The sequence below is a fragment of the Oncorhynchus clarkii genome, unplaced genomic scaffold (genome assembly GCF_045791955.1).
Source record: "Oncorhynchus clarkii lewisi isolate Uvic-CL-2024 unplaced genomic scaffold, UVic_Ocla_1.0 unplaced_contig_13427_pilon_pilon, whole genome shotgun sequence".
NCBI classification, from domain to species: Eukaryota; Metazoa; Chordata; class Actinopteri; order Salmoniformes; family Salmonidae; genus Oncorhynchus; species Oncorhynchus clarkii.
In genome coordinates, this window is record NW_027259435.1 from 1 (window position 1) to 15,000 (window position 15,000).

The 15,000-nt window shown below is 46.3% G+C and overlaps 30 non-coding genes and 1 pseudogene across 30 annotated transcripts in view; all 31 read left to right on the plus strand.

Moving 5' to 3' along the window:
• Positions 1-21: 21 nt before the first annotated feature.
• LOC139400196 (5S ribosomal RNA) lies at positions 22-140 on the plus strand (annotated as a pseudogene).
• Positions 141-396: 256 nt separating this feature from the next.
• On the plus strand, positions 397-515 carry LOC139400157 (5S ribosomal RNA). The gene has a single exon (XR_011632420.1). It is a non-coding gene; the product is annotated as a 5S ribosomal RNA (ribosomal RNA).
• Positions 516-692: 177 nt separating this feature from the next.
• On the plus strand, positions 693-811 carry LOC139400181 (5S ribosomal RNA). Its single transcript, XR_011632443.1, has one exon. It is a non-coding gene; the product is annotated as a 5S ribosomal RNA (ribosomal RNA).
• A 177-nt stretch (positions 812-988) lies between these two features.
• Positions 989-1,107, plus strand: LOC139400182 (5S ribosomal RNA). Its single transcript, XR_011632444.1, has one exon. It is a non-coding gene; the product is annotated as a 5S ribosomal RNA (ribosomal RNA).
• A 177-nt stretch (positions 1,108-1,284) lies between these two features.
• On the plus strand, positions 1,285-1,403 carry LOC139400168 (5S ribosomal RNA). The gene has a single exon (XR_011632431.1). It is a non-coding gene; the product is annotated as a 5S ribosomal RNA (ribosomal RNA).
• Positions 1,404-1,580: 177 nt separating this feature from the next.
• LOC139400180 (5S ribosomal RNA) lies at positions 1,581-1,699 on the plus strand. Its single transcript, XR_011632442.1, has one exon. It is a non-coding gene; the product is annotated as a 5S ribosomal RNA (ribosomal RNA).
• A 177-nt stretch (positions 1,700-1,876) lies between these two features.
• LOC139400183 (5S ribosomal RNA) lies at positions 1,877-1,995 on the plus strand. Its single transcript, XR_011632445.1, has one exon. It is a non-coding gene; the product is annotated as a 5S ribosomal RNA (ribosomal RNA).
• A 177-nt stretch (positions 1,996-2,172) lies between these two features.
• Positions 2,173-2,291, plus strand: LOC139400192 (5S ribosomal RNA). The gene has a single exon (XR_011632453.1). It is a non-coding gene; the product is annotated as a 5S ribosomal RNA (ribosomal RNA).
• Positions 2,292-8,162: 5,871 nt separating this feature from the next.
• Positions 8,163-8,281, plus strand: LOC139400199 (5S ribosomal RNA). The gene has a single exon (XR_011632458.1). It is a non-coding gene; the product is annotated as a 5S ribosomal RNA (ribosomal RNA).
• A 177-nt stretch (positions 8,282-8,458) lies between these two features.
• On the plus strand, positions 8,459-8,577 carry LOC139400158 (5S ribosomal RNA). The gene has a single exon (XR_011632421.1). It is a non-coding gene; the product is annotated as a 5S ribosomal RNA (ribosomal RNA).
• Positions 8,578-8,770: 193 nt separating this feature from the next.
• Positions 8,771-8,889, plus strand: LOC139400159 (5S ribosomal RNA). The gene has a single exon (XR_011632422.1). It is a non-coding gene; the product is annotated as a 5S ribosomal RNA (ribosomal RNA).
• Positions 8,890-9,066: 177 nt separating this feature from the next.
• Positions 9,067-9,185, plus strand: LOC139400160 (5S ribosomal RNA). The gene has a single exon (XR_011632423.1). It is a non-coding gene; the product is annotated as a 5S ribosomal RNA (ribosomal RNA).
• A 260-nt stretch (positions 9,186-9,445) lies between these two features.
• Positions 9,446-9,564, plus strand: LOC139400161 (5S ribosomal RNA). The gene has a single exon (XR_011632424.1). It is a non-coding gene; the product is annotated as a 5S ribosomal RNA (ribosomal RNA).
• A 177-nt stretch (positions 9,565-9,741) lies between these two features.
• On the plus strand, positions 9,742-9,860 carry LOC139400184 (5S ribosomal RNA). Its single transcript, XR_011632446.1, has one exon. It is a non-coding gene; the product is annotated as a 5S ribosomal RNA (ribosomal RNA).
• A 177-nt stretch (positions 9,861-10,037) lies between these two features.
• LOC139400185 (5S ribosomal RNA) lies at positions 10,038-10,156 on the plus strand. Its single transcript, XR_011632447.1, has one exon. It is a non-coding gene; the product is annotated as a 5S ribosomal RNA (ribosomal RNA).
• Positions 10,157-10,333: 177 nt separating this feature from the next.
• LOC139400162 (5S ribosomal RNA) lies at positions 10,334-10,452 on the plus strand. Its single transcript, XR_011632425.1, has one exon. It is a non-coding gene; the product is annotated as a 5S ribosomal RNA (ribosomal RNA).
• A 177-nt stretch (positions 10,453-10,629) lies between these two features.
• LOC139400187 (5S ribosomal RNA) lies at positions 10,630-10,748 on the plus strand. The gene has a single exon (XR_011632448.1). It is a non-coding gene; the product is annotated as a 5S ribosomal RNA (ribosomal RNA).
• A 177-nt stretch (positions 10,749-10,925) lies between these two features.
• Positions 10,926-11,044, plus strand: LOC139400163 (5S ribosomal RNA). Its single transcript, XR_011632426.1, has one exon. It is a non-coding gene; the product is annotated as a 5S ribosomal RNA (ribosomal RNA).
• Positions 11,045-11,304: 260 nt separating this feature from the next.
• LOC139400164 (5S ribosomal RNA) lies at positions 11,305-11,423 on the plus strand. Its single transcript, XR_011632427.1, has one exon. It is a non-coding gene; the product is annotated as a 5S ribosomal RNA (ribosomal RNA).
• A 177-nt stretch (positions 11,424-11,600) lies between these two features.
• On the plus strand, positions 11,601-11,719 carry LOC139400165 (5S ribosomal RNA). Its single transcript, XR_011632428.1, has one exon. It is a non-coding gene; the product is annotated as a 5S ribosomal RNA (ribosomal RNA).
• A 177-nt stretch (positions 11,720-11,896) lies between these two features.
• On the plus strand, positions 11,897-12,015 carry LOC139400166 (5S ribosomal RNA). The gene has a single exon (XR_011632429.1). It is a non-coding gene; the product is annotated as a 5S ribosomal RNA (ribosomal RNA).
• Positions 12,016-12,192: 177 nt separating this feature from the next.
• LOC139400167 (5S ribosomal RNA) lies at positions 12,193-12,311 on the plus strand. The gene has a single exon (XR_011632430.1). It is a non-coding gene; the product is annotated as a 5S ribosomal RNA (ribosomal RNA).
• A 177-nt stretch (positions 12,312-12,488) lies between these two features.
• LOC139400188 (5S ribosomal RNA) lies at positions 12,489-12,607 on the plus strand. Its single transcript, XR_011632449.1, has one exon. It is a non-coding gene; the product is annotated as a 5S ribosomal RNA (ribosomal RNA).
• Positions 12,608-12,784: 177 nt separating this feature from the next.
• LOC139400169 (5S ribosomal RNA) lies at positions 12,785-12,903 on the plus strand. The gene has a single exon (XR_011632432.1). It is a non-coding gene; the product is annotated as a 5S ribosomal RNA (ribosomal RNA).
• A 216-nt stretch (positions 12,904-13,119) lies between these two features.
• LOC139400171 (5S ribosomal RNA) lies at positions 13,120-13,238 on the plus strand. The gene has a single exon (XR_011632433.1). It is a non-coding gene; the product is annotated as a 5S ribosomal RNA (ribosomal RNA).
• A 177-nt stretch (positions 13,239-13,415) lies between these two features.
• On the plus strand, positions 13,416-13,534 carry LOC139400189 (5S ribosomal RNA). Its single transcript, XR_011632450.1, has one exon. It is a non-coding gene; the product is annotated as a 5S ribosomal RNA (ribosomal RNA).
• A 177-nt stretch (positions 13,535-13,711) lies between these two features.
• On the plus strand, positions 13,712-13,830 carry LOC139400172 (5S ribosomal RNA). The gene has a single exon (XR_011632434.1). It is a non-coding gene; the product is annotated as a 5S ribosomal RNA (ribosomal RNA).
• A 177-nt stretch (positions 13,831-14,007) lies between these two features.
• On the plus strand, positions 14,008-14,126 carry LOC139400190 (5S ribosomal RNA). The gene has a single exon (XR_011632451.1). It is a non-coding gene; the product is annotated as a 5S ribosomal RNA (ribosomal RNA).
• A 177-nt stretch (positions 14,127-14,303) lies between these two features.
• LOC139400173 (5S ribosomal RNA) lies at positions 14,304-14,422 on the plus strand. Its single transcript, XR_011632435.1, has one exon. It is a non-coding gene; the product is annotated as a 5S ribosomal RNA (ribosomal RNA).
• Positions 14,423-14,599: 177 nt separating this feature from the next.
• LOC139400191 (5S ribosomal RNA) lies at positions 14,600-14,718 on the plus strand. Its single transcript, XR_011632452.1, has one exon. It is a non-coding gene; the product is annotated as a 5S ribosomal RNA (ribosomal RNA).
• Positions 14,719-14,895: 177 nt separating this feature from the next.
• The window catches only part of LOC139400174 (5S ribosomal RNA), a 119-nt gene continuing 14 nt past the window's right edge, over positions 14,896-15,000 (plus strand). The window contains exon 1 of the ribosomal RNA XR_011632436.1: positions 14,896-15,000. This exon is cut by the window's right edge and continues 14 nt beyond it. This is a non-coding gene — a ribosomal RNA (5S ribosomal RNA).

Below are 15,000 nucleotides of genomic sequence, written 5' to 3' on the forward strand. Positions count from 1 at the left end.
CACTTTTTGAGATTGGCTTTCGCTTACGGCCACACAGGCCTGAGTACGCCTGATCTCGTCCGATCTCGGAAGCTAAGCAGGGTCGGGCCTGGTTAGTACTTGGATGGGAGACCGCCTGGGAATACCAGGTGCTGTAGCTTTTTGTCACTGCCTTGTGGAATTTCAACTCTTTGTCCGTTTTTTCCCACAAGGCTGAAATATGTGCCCTCGCTTTGAAATAAGTAAGCAAGGTTAGTTTGTATTTCATCCAACAATCTGTGCTACAAATTATGGCTACAGTATATGCAATTTCTTCCACTTTTTGAGTCCAAAGATGCTTATCTAAATGGTGAAAATGCAACAGCTGTTAATCAGGCTCACTTTGACTTTACATAGTGCACCAAGAGATAGTTTCTCGCTTACGGCCACACCGGCCTGAGTACGCCTGATCTCGTCCGATCTCGGAAGCTAAGCAGGGTCGGGCCTGGTTAGTACTTGGATGGGAGACCGCCTGGGAATACCAGGTGCTGTAAGCTTTTTGTCACTGCCTTGTGGAATTTCAACTCTTTGTCCGTTTTTTCCCACAAGGCTGAAATATGTGCCCTCGCTTTGAAATAAGTAAGCAAGGTTAGTTTGTATTTCATCCAACAATCTGTGCTACAAATTATGGCTACAGTATATGCAATTTCATCCACTTTTTGAGATTGGCTTTCGCTTACGGCCACACCGGCCTGAGTACGCCTGATCTCGTCCGATCTCGGAAGCTAAGCAGGGTCGGGCCTGGTTAGTACTTGGATGGGAGACCGCCTGGGAATACCAGGTGCTGTACGCTTTTTGTCACTGCCTTGTGGAATTTCAACTCTTTGTCCGTTTTTTCCCACAAGGCTGAAATATGTGCCCTCGCTTTGAAATAAGTAAGCAAGGTTAGTTTGTATTTCATCCAACAATCTGTGCTACAAATTATGGCTACAGTATATGCAATTTCATCCACTTTTTGAGATTGGCTTTTGCTTACGGCCACACCGGCCTGAGTACGCCTGATCTCGTCCGATCTCGGAAGCTAAGCAGGGTCGGGCCTGGTTAGTACTTGGATGGGAGACCGCCTGGGAATACCAGGTGCTGTACGCTTTTTGTCACTGCCTTGTGGAATTTCAACTCTTTGTCCGTTTTTTCCCACAAGGCTGAAATATGTGCCCTCGCTTTGAAATAAGTAAGCAAGGTTAGTTTGTATTTCATCCAACAATCTGTGCTACAAATTATGGCTACAGTATATGCAATTTCATCCACTTTTTGAGATTGGCTTTCGCTTACGGCCACACCGGCCTGAGTACGCCTGATCTCGTCCGATCTCGGAAGCTAAGCAGGGTCGGGCCTGGTTAGTACTTGGATGGGAGACCGCCTGGGAATACCAGGTGCTGTAAGCTTTTTGTCACTGCCTTGTGGAATTTCAACTCTTTGTCCGTTTTTTCCCACAAGGCTGAAATATGTGCCCTCGCTTTGAAATAAGTAAGCAAGGTTAGTTTGTATTTCATCCAACAATCTGTGCTACAAATTATGGCTACAGTATATGCAATTTCATCCACTTTTTGAGATTGGCTTTCGCTTACGGCCACACCGGCCTGAGTACGCCTGATCTCGTCCGATCTCGGAAGCTAAGCAGGGTCGGGCCTGGTTAGTACTTGGATGGGAGACCGCCTGGGAATACCAGGTGCTGTAAGCTTTTTGTCACTGCCTTGTGGAATTTCAACTCTTTGTCCGTTTTTTCCCACAAGGCTGAAATATGTGCCCTCGCTTTGAAATAAGTAAGCAAGGTTAGTTTGTATTTCATCCAACAATCTGTGCTACAAATTATGGCTACAGTATATGCAATTTCATCCACTTTTTGAGATTGGCTTTCGCTTACGGCCACACCGGCCTGAGTACGCCTGATCTCGTCCGATCTCGGAAGCTAAGCAGGGTCGGGCCTGGTTAGTACTTGGATGGGAGACCGCCTGGGAATACCAGGTGCTGTACGCTTTTTGTCACTGCCTTGTGGAATTTCAACTCTTTGTCCGTTTTTTCCCACAAGGCTGAAATATGTGCCCTCGCTTTGAAATAAGTAAGCAAGGTTAGTTTGTATTTCATCCAACAATCTGTGCTACAAATTATGGCTACAGTATATGCAATTTCATCCACTTTTTGAGATTGGCTTTCGCTTACGGCCACACCGGCCTGAGTACGCCTGATCTCGTCCGATCTCGGAAGCTAAGCAGGGTCGGGCCTGGTTAGTACTTGGATGGGAGACCGCCTGGGAATACCAGGTGCTGTAAGCTTTTTGTCACTGCCTTGTGGAATTTCAACTCTTTGTCCGTTTTTTCCCACAAGGCTGAAATATGTGCCCTCGCTTTGAAATAAGTAAGCAAGGTTAGCAATCTGTGCTACAAATTATGGCTACAGTATATGCAATTTCTTCCACTTTTTGAGTGACACAAAGATGCTTATCTAAATGGTGAAAATGCAACAGCTGTTAATCAGGCTCACTTTGACTTTACATAGTGCACCAAGAGATAGTTTCTCGCGTACGGCCACACCGGCCTGAGTACGCAACTGTTGATTGACGCAGGTGTGAGTGATTGCGCTGAGACTGAGTGTTTGTTTTAGAGAGTTTGTGTTGGAGTTTTGAGCTTTTTGAAGTACAATATCTTTTTGTAAATTGATTAAGTTAGATTTATAGTTTGGGGTTGTTCCCCGGCAGCATATTGCTGTTTGGGGGACTTTCCTCCTGTCGTTATTCGGATGGATACAATGGCTTTGACCAACGCTGGAAAAAAGACTACGAACAAAGGAAACATGGATAATGGCGCTGCAGCAAGACAGGCGCAAAAATATGAAAAGAATTTAACAGTGGCTGTGGAAATTATGGGAGAAGAGAAGATTACAATGATGGAGGTATTGAGAGGGATTAAAGAAGTTTGTGGACTGGTCTGCGGCTGTCGGGTCAAAGATGAAAAGCGATTTGAAGTGACGCTGTCAAGTGCGAGAGGGAAAGAAAAACTGATAGATGGATTTAAAATCCGGAGCTGTCGAATCATGGCAAAGGATCTATCGCTGGATGAGATGGTTGTATCCTTCTTAAACCTCCCAGTATATATTACAGACGAGGACATCACAGAGCGGCTAAGAGCATGGGGTGTGTCTGCTATATCGCCGGTGAAAAGGCGCTACTGGCCGGGGACGGACATTGCTGATGGGACGCGCTTCTGTAAAGTTAGGTTCACAGACACTGTGCGCTCGTTGCCATATTCTGCCAAATTTGAAACGTTGGAAGGGGCTGAGTACTTCAGAGTAATACACGATCGGCAGGTCAAGGTCTGTAGGCTGTGTATCCAGCCAGGGCACGTGCTACGAGAGTGCCCTGATTTCGCATGTCATAAGTGTGGTGAGCAGGGGCATTACGCACGAGAGTGCAATGGGAGGAGAGAGCGAGGTTGTGTTGGATGCGGGAGGGGTGTAGCGCAGTGCTCCTGTCCCCATGGGGAAGGTGCTCAGGACTGGGCATCACAGGATTTCAGCGCAAATAGTGTCGTGGAGGAGAACGAGGTGGAGGAAGCTGGGGAGGAAACTGGCATGAGTGAGCAACCCCAGGGAGAGAAGGAGGACGAAGAACAGAGGCAGCCAGAGGAGGAAGTGGAGACGGAGCCTTGTACTGAAGGAAGGGAGGCACCCAAGGATGGAGGGATAAGCTCAAGCCTAGACGATGTAGAGTTGGAGGGCGATCCTCGTGGAGAGGGGGGCTCCTCTAGGGAGGTGGATAATGCAAGGGATGACTCTCGCAAACGTAAAGAGTCTGAAGAAGAGCTGTCGGAGGAAGATTTGGAGTACATAAAATCAATGCGTTGGGATAGTAAAAGGAACATGATAACCAAGAAGAAAAAGAAGAAAAAAGATCAATCATGATGGACTGGATTCATCCCCTCTTTATAGTCATAATGGTGAGAGTTGTATCTATTAACACCAATGGACTTCGTAGCAAAGAAAAGCTAGAGCTGGTGTTGGAAGCCTTCTCTGCGGATATATTATGTCTTCAGGAGACCCATTGGACTGAGCCGTATATGGATAATGTAAGGCAGAGATGGAATGGACTAATGTACGTGAGTAATGGTACTGTGCGGGCATGTGGGGTAGCTATTTTGGTAAAACATGACGTTGTGTCTAACTTAAATTTGTTATGTGCTGACACTGTGGGTCGAATGGTGGGAGTGGGTTTCACTTATCAAGATATGGAGTACTCGTTGTACAATGTCTATGCTCCTAATAATGAAATTGAGAGGAGGGTTATGTTTATGTCTATGGGAGGATTATGTGGGAAAAACTGTTTGCTTGTTGGGGATTTTAATGTATGGATGGATAGGCTAGATGCCTCAAGTAGCGCACATTTTAGCTCTGACTCATCTCGGGGAGCGCTATTAAGGCTAATGAGGGATGAGGATTGGGTGGATATATGGAGGGAGAGGAATCCAGATAAGCGGGTGTTCTCTCGAAGACAAGTGGTGAGGGGTGAGCTCAAGCAGTCACGTATAGATTTGTGTCTCACTCATAGAGAGGTTGCGCACTTGGTTGTGGGGGTAAAGTATTCACACACATTTTTTAGTGACCATGATGCTCTGCTTTTCAGGCTGGGTGCATCAGGGGAGGGGAGGGGGGGTGGTTTGTGGTGTCTTAATGCCAGTATGCTGAAGGATGAGGTGTTTAGGGCAGCAGTGAAAGAGTGTGTGAATGACGCCGTGTCAGATCCTTTATTTGAGTCGGATGTGAGTGTGTGGTGGGAAGGATTAAAAGGGGAGTTCAAGCGGCTGGCAATATCTAGTGCAAGACGGGCAAATGTGACAAGGAGGAGGGAGGAGGGGATTCTTAAATCTCGCCTGTTATTGGAGTTAGAAAAGGTAGAAAACTGCCCAGGCTATGATGTGACAGAGTACCTGAGGGTGAGGGAGGAGTTGAGGGTCGTAGAGAGGCACAGGTGCATGGGGGCAGTGGTGAGGAGTAGAGCACAGTATGTGGTGGAGGGGGAGAGAAATACTGCTTTTTTCCTGGGGTTAGAAAGGAGGAAGCAGGAAAGGAGTTTTCTAACTGAGCTGATAAATGAGAGGGGGGAGAGGGTGACAGATCTGGAAGGAATTTTGAATACAGTGCATTCTTTTTATAAGGGCTTATTTACGTCGGGTGGGGTAGATGAAGTGTGTATGAGAAGAGTGCTAGACGCAGTAGAGGCTAGGGTGTCGACTGAGGATGTAGAGATGTGTGATGCTGATTTTACATTGGCAGAGGTTAAAGCTGCCATATTGGGCCTGAACTTGAATAAGAGCCCGGGTTCAGATGGTCTTACTGCAGAGTTTTACCGTGAGTTTAGTGACATACTGGCCCCACTAATGCTGCGTGTGTATGTGTGTATGGAGGAGAAGAGGGTAGTCCCTGAATCTTTAGCTATGGGTGTGTTGACTGTGTTATACAAAGGGAAGGGGAGCAGACTGAAATTAGAGAACTACAGACCAATAACCCTTTTGAACTCCGACAATAAGGTGCTTGCGAAGATAATGGCTAATAGGTTGAATAAGGTGATGGGAAGCATCATAGCACCTACTCAGGCCTATGGAGTTCCGGGGCGGGATGTAGTGGACACCCTCTGCACTATCCGGGATGTGGTGAAGCAGATGGGGGAGGTGGGTGGGGCGGTGCTCTGTCTAGATCTGAATAAAGCCTTTGATCGGGTGGAGCATCGGTTCCTGTTAGAGGCCTTGGAAAGATTTGGGTTCGGGCCTCGTCTTAAAGGATGGGTGAAGCTTTTGTATGGGTCAGCGTGCAGTGTCGTGAAATGTAATGGTGTGCTGACTGATCCTTTTCCCCTGGGCAGGTCTGTTAGGCAGGGTTGTCCATTGTCTGCACTACTATACAGCGTCTCAGTAGAGCCTTTAGCGGCGTTTGTAAAGCGGAATGGAGGAGTGCATGGAGTGGACCTCCCGGGGGGAGGCGTCAGTGTACTGCATCATTATGCTGATGACACCACCTGTACTTTGCGGGATGGAGAGAGTGTGAATTGTCTGATGAAGTGTTTTGATGTGTATGGGAGAGCTTCTGGGGCTAAGGTGAATGTAGAAAAGTCTCAAATGTTATGTGCTGATGATACTGTTATGTCTACATGTAACATTCCTTTTAAGACTGTTAAGGGGCATGTGAGAATTTTGGGTGTGAATATTGGGGTAGATGAGCGGGAGGCGAGGGACTTAACTTGGACAGGGGTGATTAATAAAATAAAGACGACTCTGAATTACTGGAAACAAAGGAAATTAAAATTGAGGGGGAAAGTGGTTGTGGTGAATGCATTGTTAATGTCAAAATGTGTGTATACCTTAGGGGTTATGGACATGCCTGTATGGGCTCTGAAGGGAATTAATAATTTAATGTCTGATTTCCTGTGGGGTGGGAAGGGGGTGAAGATTGCTCATGATGTAATGATAGCAGATTATGATAGGGGTGGTTTGAGATTAATAGATCTGGAGGTGAAGTTAAAAGCCATGAGGGTGAAGAGAGTACAACGGTTTTTGTATGGGGAGGAGGGTCAGGGGTGGAAGGAGTTTTTCAGGCATTGGTTGCATAGGAGTGGAGGTTGTGGAGATTATGGGTTGTTAATGTGTTTCAAGCCCAGCATGTATGCAGAGGTGCCTGAGTTTTATCAGGAGGTGTTCAGGGCCTGGGCGGAGTTCTTACCGCAAGTAAGTTATGAGTGTGACTCTATTGGGGTGATTTTGAATATACCAGTTTTTCTGAACCCAATGCTGAAATCAGAGGGAAAGATGCTGGAGAGTAAGGTAATAATGAAGGCGGGTATGATAAGACTGAGGGACTTTAGGTATGAGGTGGTGCCAGGGTTCCTGCCTGAGCAGGCGATCGTAGATACTGTCTGGGGGGTAGATGAGGATGTCAGGAAAGGGATGGTGTTGAGAATGTATGATAGGATAAAGGAGTGTGTTCCAGGGGAGTGGGTGAGGCTGTTGGACAATCATTTGAGTAATGGAGTCTTAGAGACCTTGCCTGTGTTGCAGGTGAAATGTGGGGAGAAAATGCAAGCCTTATCCTCTACCCAGGTGAGGGCCGTATACTGGGCGCTTATTACCAGGAAGGTCAGGGCGCCTGCATCGGAGAAAGTGTGGAGGCAAGTTTTTCCAGGGATGGAAGTTGAGAGGTTGTGGGAAAACATGGTAGTGAGGCTCAATAGTATTGAATGTACCCATTTTGATTTTATGTTGAGGCACAACCGTGTTTTTACCAAGGTGGTGTTACATCAGGTAGACAGGTCAGTGTCTCGTGTGTGTGATGTATGCACAGATAAAGATGAAAATCTGATGCACATGATGTTTGAATGTGTTGATGTAGCTGGGTTCCATGTGAGGTTGAGGGACATGTTAGAAAGGTACTGGGGAGAAGAGTTAATGGGTGGGGTTGATTGGAGGTGTTTGGTATTGTTTGGAGTGGGTCAGCATGTGAAGGGGGGGAATATTGTATTATTGAATTTTTTGCTGTCACATGCAAGGTATGCAGTATATATAAGGAGGAACTTGGCAAGGTTTGAGGAAAAGAGGGTGACAGTGTGGAAGGTGTTTGAAGGCTTGGTAAGGAAGGATGTAGGATTGATGTATAGGTCTAAGCAGGAGGATTTTGAGAGGGTGTTTATGAAGGATTGTGGATTTATTGCTGTGGGGGAGGATGGTGGATTGGTGTATGGGTTTTGATGTGTAACATTTTGGAGATTTCAGTACAAATTTGAAAGAATTGTTTTGAGAATGTCTTAGTTTCTACTTGATAAGGAGGTGCTTTGAACACTCTCTATTCTTGTGGAATGTGGTTTAGCAAAGTATTGTATGCAATGGTAGTAGTACGCCTGATCTCGTCCGATCTCGGAAGCTAAGCAGGGTCGGGCCTGGTTAGTACTTGGATGGGAGACCGCCTGGGAATACCAGGTGCTGTAAGCTTTTTGTCACTGCCTTGTGGAATTTCAACTCTTTGTCCGTTTTTTCCCACAAGGCTGAAATATGTGCCCTCGCTTTGAAATAAGTAAGCAAGGTTAGTTTGTATTTCATCCAACAATCTGTGCTACAAATTATGGCTACAGTATATGCAATTTCATCCACTTTTTGAGATTGGCTTTCGCTTACGGCCACACCGGCCTGAGTACGCCTGATCTCGTCCGATCTCGGAAGCTAAGCAGGGTCGGGCCTGGTTAGTACTTGGATGGGAGACCGCCTGGGAATACCAGGTGCTGTAAGCTTTTTGTCACTGCCTTGTGGAATTTCAACTCTTTGTCCGTTTTTTCCCACAAGGCTGAAATATGTGCCCTCGCTTTGAAATAAGTAAGCAAGGTTAGTTTGTATTTCATCCAACAATCTGTGCTACAAATTATGGCTACAGTATATGCAATTTCATCCACTTTTTGAGATTGGCTTTCGCTTACGGCCACACCGGCCTGAGTACGCCTGATCTCGTCCGATCTCGGAAGCTAAGCAGGGTCGGGCCTGGTTAGTACTTGGATGGGAGACCGCCTGGGAATACCAGGTGCTGTAAGCTTTTTGTCACTGCCTTGTGGAATTTCAACTCTTTGTCCGTTTTTTCCCACAAGGCTGAAATATGTGCCCTCGCTTTGAAATAAGTAAGCAAGGTTAGTTTGTATTTCATCCAACAATCTGTGCTACAAATTATGGCTACAGTATATGCAATTTCATCCACTTTTTGAGCAACATTGGCTTTGCACCAAGAGATAGCTTACGGCCACACCGGCCTGAGTACGCCTGATCTCGTCCGATCTCGGAAGCTAAGCAGGGTCGGGCCTGGTTAGTACTTGGATGGGAGACCGCCTGGGAATACCAGGTGCTGTAAGCTTTTTGTCACTGCCTTGTGGAATTTCAACTCTTTGTCCGTTTTTTCCCACAAGGCTGAAATATGTGCCCTCGCTTTGAAATAAGTAAGCAAGGTTAGTTTGTATTTCATCCAACAATCTGTGCTACAAATTATGGCTACAGTATATGCAATTTCATCCACTTTTTGAGATTGGCTTTTGCTTACGGCCACACCGGCCTGAGTACGCCTGATCTCGTCCGATCTCGGAAGCTAAGCAGGGTCGGGCCTGGTTAGTACTTGGATGGGAGACCGCCTGGGAATACCAGGTGCTGTAAGCTTTTTGTCACTGCCTTGTGGAATTTCAACTCTTTGTCCGTTTTTTCCCACAAGGCTGAAATATGTGCCCTCGCTTTGAAATAAGTAAGCAAGGTTAGTTTGTATTTCATCCAACAATCTGTGCTACAAATTATGGCTACAGTATATGCAATTTCTTCCACTTTTTGAGTGACACAAAGATGCTTATCTAAATGGTGAAAATGCAACAGCTGTTAATCAGGCTCACTTTGACTTTACATAGTGCACCAAGAGATAGTTTCTCGCTTACGGCCACACCGGCCTGAGTACGCCTGATCTCGTCCGATCTCGGAAGCTAAGCAGGGTCGGGCCTGGTTAGTACTTGGATGGGAGACCGCCTGGGAATACCAGGTGCTGTAAGCTTTTTGTCACTGCCTTGTGGAATTTCAACTCTTTGTCCGTTTTTTCCCACAAGGCTGAAATATGTGCCCTCGCTTTGAAATAAGTAAGCAAGGTTAGTTTGTATTTCATCCAACAATCTGTGCTACAAATTATGGCTACAGTATATGCAATTTCATCCACTTTTTGAGATTGGCTTTTGCTTACGGCCACACCGGCCTGAGTACGCCTGATCTCGTCCGATCTCGGAAGCTAAGCAGGGTCGGGCCTGGTTAGTACTTGGATGGGAGACCGCCTGGGAATACCAGGTGCTGTACGCTTTTTGTCACTGCCTTGTGGAATTTCAACTCTTTGTCCGTTTTTTCCCACAAGGCTGAAATATGTGCCCTCGCTTTGAAATAAGTAAGCAAGGTTAGTTTGTATTTCATCCAACAATCTGTGCTACAAATTATGGCTACAGTATATGCAATTTCATCCACTTTTTGAGATTGGCTTTCGCTTACGGCCACACCGGCCTGAGTACGCCTGATCTCGTCCGATCTCGGAAGCTAAGCAGGGTCGGGCCTGGTTAGTACTTGGATGGGAGACCGCCTGGGAATACCAGGTGCTGTACGCTTTTTGTCACTGCCTTGTGGAATTTCAACTCTTTGTCCGTTTTTTCCCACAAGGCTGAAATATGTGCCCTCGCTTTGAAATAAGTAAGCAAGGTTAGTTTGTATTTCATCCAACAATCTGTGCTACAAATTATGGCTACAGTATATGCAATTTCATCCACTTTTTGAGATTGGCTTTCGCTTACGGCCACACCGGCCTGAGTACGCCTGATCTCGTCCGATCTCGGAAGCTAAGCAGGGTCGGGCCTGGTTAGTACTTGGATGGGAGACCGCCTGGGAATACCAGGTGCTGTAAGCTTTTTGTCACTGCCTTGTGGAATTTCAACTCTTTGTCCGTTTTTTCCCACAAGGCTGAAATATGTGCCCTCGCTTTGAAATAAGTAAGCAAGGTTAGTTTGTATTTCATCCAACAATCTGTGCTACAAATTATGGCTACAGTATATGCAATTTCATCCACTTTTTGAGATTGGCTTTCGCTTACGGCCACACCGGCCTGAGTACGCCTGATCTCGTCCGATCTCGGAAGCTAAGCAGGGTCGGGCCTGGTTAGTACTTGGATGGGAGACCGCCTGGGAATACCAGGTGCTGTACGCTTTTTGTCACTGCCTTGTGGAATTTCAACTCTTTGTCCGTTTTTTCCCACAAGGCTGAAATATGTGCCCTCGCTTTGAAATAAGTAAGCAAGGTTAGTTTGTATTTCATCCAACAATCTGTGCTACAAATTATGGCTACAGTATATGCAATTTCATCCACTTTTTGAGATTGGCTTTCGCTTACGGCCACACCGGCCTGAGTACGCCTGATCTCGTCCGATCTCGGAAGCTAAGCAGGGTCGGGCCTGGTTAGTACTTGGATGGGAGACCGCCTGGGAATACCAGGTGCTGTAAGCTTTTTGTCACTGCCTTGTGGAATTTCAACTCTTTGTCCGTTTTTTCCCACAAGGCTGAAATATGTGCCCTCGCTTTGAAATAAGTAAGCAAGGTTAGTTTGTATTTCATCCAACAATCTGTGCTACAAATTATGGCTACAGTATATGCAATTTCTTCCACTTTTTGAGTGACACAAAGATGCTTATCTAAATGGTGAAAATGCAACAGCTGTTAATCAGGCTCACTTTGACTTTACATAGTGCACCAAGAGATAGTTTCTCGCTTACGGCCACACCGGCCTGAGTACGCCTGATCTCGTCCGATCTCGGAAGCTAAGCAGGGTCGGGCCTGGTTAGTACTTGGATGGGAGACCGCCTGGGAATACCAGGTGCTGTAAGCTTTTTGTCACTGCCTTGTGGAATTTCAACTCTTTGTCCGTTTTTTCCCACAAGGCTGAAATATGTGCCCTCGCTTTGAAATAAGTAAGCAAGGTTAGTTTGTATTTCATCCAACAATCTGTGCTACAAATTATGGCTACAGTATATGCAATTTCATCCACTTTTTGAGATTGGCTTTCGCTTACGGCCACACCGGCCTGAGTACGCCTGATCTCGTCCGATCTCGGAAGCTAAGCAGGGTCGGGCCTGGTTAGTACTTGGATGGGAGACCGCCTGGGAATACCAGGTGCTGTAAGCTTTTTGTCACTGCCTTGTGGAATTTCAACTCTTTGTCCGTTTTTTCCCACAAGGCTGAAATATGTGCCCTCGCTTTGAAATAAGTAAGCAAGGTTAGTTTGTATTTCATCCAACAATCTGTGCTACAAATTATGGCTACAGTATATGCAATTTCATCCACTTTTTGAGATTGGCTTTCGCTTACGGCCACACCGGCCTGAGTACGCCTGATCTCGTCCGATCTCGGAAGCTAAGCAGGGTCGGGCCTGGTTAGTACTTGGATGGGAGACCGCCTGGGAATACCAGGTGCTGTAAGCTTTTTGTCACTGCCTTGTGGAATTTCAACTCTTTGTCCGTTTTTTCCCACAAGGCTGAAATATGTGCCCTCGCTTTGAAATAAGTAAGCAAGGTTAGTTTGTATTTCATCCAACAATCTGTGCTACAAATTATGGCTACAGTATATGCAATTTCATCCACTTTTTGAGATTGGCTTTCGCTTACGGCCACACCGGCCTGAGTACGCCTGATCTCGTCCGATCTCGGAAGCTAAGCAGGGTCGGGCCTGGTTAGTACTTGGATGGGAGACCGCCTGGGAATACCAGGTGCTGTAAGCTTTTTGTCACTGCCTTGTGGAATTTCAACTCTTTGTCCGTTTTTTCCCACAAGGCTGAAATATGTGCCCTCGCTTTGAAATAAGTAAGCAAGGTTAGTTTGTATTTCATCCAACAATCTGTGCTACAAATTATGGCTACAGTATATGCAATTTCATCCACTTTTTGAGATTGGCTTTCGCTTACGGCCACACCGGCCTGAGTACGCCTGATCTCGTCCGATCTCGGAAGCTAAGCAGGGTCGGGCCTGGTTAGTACTTGGATGGGAGACCGCCTGGGAATACCAGGTGCTGTACGCTTTTTGTCACTGCCTTGTGGAATTTCAACTCTTTGTCCGTTTTTTCCCACAAGGCTGAAATATGTGCCCTCGCTTTGAAATAAGTAAGCAAGGTTAGTTTGTATTTCATCCAACAATCTGTGCTACAAATTATGGCTACAGTATATGCAATTTCATCCACTTTTTGAGATTGGCTTTCGCTTACGGCCACACCGGCCTGAGTACGCCTGATCTCGTCCGATCTCGGAAGCTAAGCAGGGTCGGGCCTGGTTAGTACTTGGATGGGAGACCGCCTGGGAATACCAGGTGCTGTAAGCTTTTTGTCACTGCCTTGTGGAATTTCAACTCTTTGTCCGTTTTTTCCCACAAGGCTGAAATATGTGCCCTCGCTTTGAAATAAGTAAGCAAGGTTAGTTTGTATTTCATCCAACAATCTGTGCTACAAATTATGGCTACAGTATATGCAATTTCTTCCACTTTTTGAGTAATCAGGCTCACTTTGACTTTACATAGTGCACCAAGAGATAGTTTCTCGCTTACGGCCACACCGGCCTGAGTACGCCTGATCTCGTCCGATCTCGGAAGCTAAGCAGGGTCGGGCCTGGTTAGTACTTGGATGGGAGACCGCCTGGGAATACCAGGTGCTGTAAGCTTTTTGTCACTGCCTTGTGGAATTTCAACTCTTTGTCCGTTTTTTCCCACAAGGCTGAAATATGTGCCCTCGCTTTGAAATAAGTAAGCAAGGTTAGTTTGTATTTCATCCAACAATCTGTGCTACAAATTATGGCTACAGTATATGCAATTTCATCCACTTTTTGAGATTGGCTTTCGCTTACGGCCACACCGGCCTGAGTACGCCTGATCTCGTCCGATCTCGGAAGCTAAGCAGGGTCGGGCCTGGTTAGTACTTGGATGGGAGACCGCCTGGGAATACCAGGTGCTGTACGCTTTTTGTCACTGCCTTGTGGAATTTCAACTCTTTGTCCGTTTTTTCCCACAAGGCTGAAATATGTGCCCTCGCTTTGAAATAAGTAAGCAAGGTTAGTTTGTATTTCATCCAACAATCTGTGCTACAAATTATGGCTACAGTATATGCAATTTCATCCACTTTTTGAGATTGGCTTTCGCTTACGGCCACACCGGCCTGAGTACGCCTGATCTCGTCCGATCTCGGAAGCTAAGCAGGGTCGGGCCTGGTTAGTACTTGGATGGGAGACCGCCTGGGAATACCAGGTGCTGTAAGCTTTTTGTCACTGCCTTGTGGAATTTCAACTCTTTGTCCGTTTTTTCCCACAAGGCTGAAATATGTGCCCTCGCTTTGAAATAAGTAAGCAAGGTTAGTTTGTATTTCATCCAACAATCTGTGCTACAAATTATGGCTACAGTATATGCAATTTCATCCACTTTTTGAGATTGGCTTTCGCTTACGGCCACACCGGCCTGAGTACGCCTGATCTCGTCCGATCTCGGAAGCTAAGCAGGGTCGGGCCTGGTTAGTACTTGGATGGGAGACCGCCTGGGAATACCAGGTGCTGTACGCTTTTTGTCACTGCCTTGTGGAATTTCAACTCTTTGTCCGTTTTTTCCCACAAGGCTGAAATATGTGCCCTCGCTTTGAAATAAGTAAGCAAGGTTAGTTTGTATTTCATCCAACAATCTGTGCTACAAATTATGGCTACAGTATATGCAATTTCATCCACTTTTTGAGATTGGCTTTCGCTTACGGCCACACCGGCCTGAGTACGCCTGATCTCGTCCGATCTCGGAAGCTAAGCAGGGTCGGGCCTGGTTAGTACTTGGATGGGAGACCGCCTGGGAATACCAGGTGCTGTAAGCTTTTTGTCACTGCCTTGTGGAATTTCAACTCTTTGTCCGTTTTTTCCCACAAGGCTGAAATATGTGCCCTCGCTTTGAAATAAGTAAGCAAGGTTAGTTTGTATTTCATCCAACAATCTGTGCTACAAATTATGGCTACAGTATATGCAATTTCATCCACTTTTTGAGATTGGCTTTCGCTTACGGCCACACCGGCCTGAGTACGCCTGATCTCGTCCGATCTCGGAAGCTAAGCAGGGTCGGGCCTGGTTAGTACTTGGATGGGAGACCGCCTGGGAATACCAGGTGCTGTACGCTTTTTGTCACTGCCTTGTGGAATTTCAACTCTTTGTCCGTTTTTTCCCACAAGGCTGAAATATGTGCCCTCGCTTTGAAATAAGTAAGCAAGGTTAGTTTGTATTTCATCCAACAATCTGTGCTACAAATTATGGCTACAGTATATGCAATTTCATCCACTTTTTGAGATTGGCTTTCGCTTACGGCCACACCGGCCTGAGTACGCCTGATCTCGTCCGATCTCGGAAGCTAAGCAGGGTCGGGCCTGGTTAGTACTTGGATGGGAGACCGCCTGGGAATACC